This window comes from Osmia lignaria, unplaced genomic scaffold (assembly GCF_051020975.1).
Source record: "Osmia lignaria lignaria isolate PbOS001 unplaced genomic scaffold, iyOsmLign1 scaffold0016, whole genome shotgun sequence".
NCBI classification, from domain to species: Eukaryota; Metazoa; Arthropoda; class Insecta; order Hymenoptera; family Megachilidae; genus Osmia; species Osmia lignaria.
Window position 1 is genome coordinate 9,998,728 of NW_027478168.1, and position 1,273 is coordinate 10,000,000.

Genomic DNA, 1,273 nt, shown 5'->3' on the forward strand with positions numbered 1-1,273 from the left:
TGCAGAGTTATCTCAAAGAAAGGGGCCACGGTGTTTCTGTATCTCTATTATGTTGGTGCGGCTTCGGAACTTTTAAATATCTCGATATATCTCGAAAACTACGCTTCTGATCAAAAAATATCATAGAACATAAATTGTAGGAAACATGATTCTCTACAAAAAAGGTCTCTTAACATTTTGTCATAGCTCGCTTCGTTTCCGAGATATTTGCAGATATATCTCAAGGGAAGGGGCCTGACGGACATATTTCGAGATATTTCTTCTTCTTGTTGTTCTTCTTCTGCACAGCTAAGCTGGAAGTGGCATTTACAGCGCGCAATAGTGCAGAGTTATCTCAAAGAAAGGGGCCACGGTGTTTCTGTATCTCTATTATGTTGGTGCGGCTTCGGAACTTTTAAATATCTTGATATATCTCGAGAACTACGCATCTGATCAAAAAATATCATAGAACATAAAAAGTAGGAAGCTTAATTCTCTACAAAAGAGGTCTCTTAACATTTTGCCATAGCTCGCTTCGTTTCCGAGATATTTGCAGATTTATCTCAAGGGAAGGGGCCTAACGGACATATTTCGAGATATTTCTTCTTCTTGTTGTTCTTCTTCTGCACAGCTAAGCTGGAAGTGGCATTTACAGCTCGCAATAGTGCAGAGTTATCTCAAAGAAAGGGGCCACGGTGTTTCTGTATCTCTATTATGTTGGTGCGGCTTCGGAACTTTTAAATATCTTGATATATCTCGAGAACTACGCATCAGATCAAAAAATATCATAGAACATAAAAAGTAGGAAACTTAATTCTCTACACAAAAGGTCTCTGAACATTTTGCCATAGCTCTCTTCGTTTCCGAGATATTTGCAGATTTATCTCAAGGGAAGGGGCCTGACGGACATATTTCGAGATATTTCTTCTTCTTGTTGTTCTTCTTCTGCACAGCTAAGCTGGAAGTGGCATTTACAGCTCGCAATACTGCAGAGTTATCTCAAAGAAAGGGGCCACGGTGTTTCTGTATCCCTATTATGTTGGTGCGGCTTCGGAACTTTTAAATATCTCGATATATCTCGAAAACTACGCTTCTGATCAAAAAATATCATAGAACATAAATTGTAGGAAACATAATTCTCTACAAAAAACGTCTCTTAACATTTTGCCATAGCTCGCTTCGTTTCCGAGATATTTGCAGATTCAGCTCAAAGGAACTGGCCTGACGGACATATTTCGAGATATTTCTTCTTCTTGATGTTCTTCTCCTGCACAGCTAAGCTGGATGTGGCATT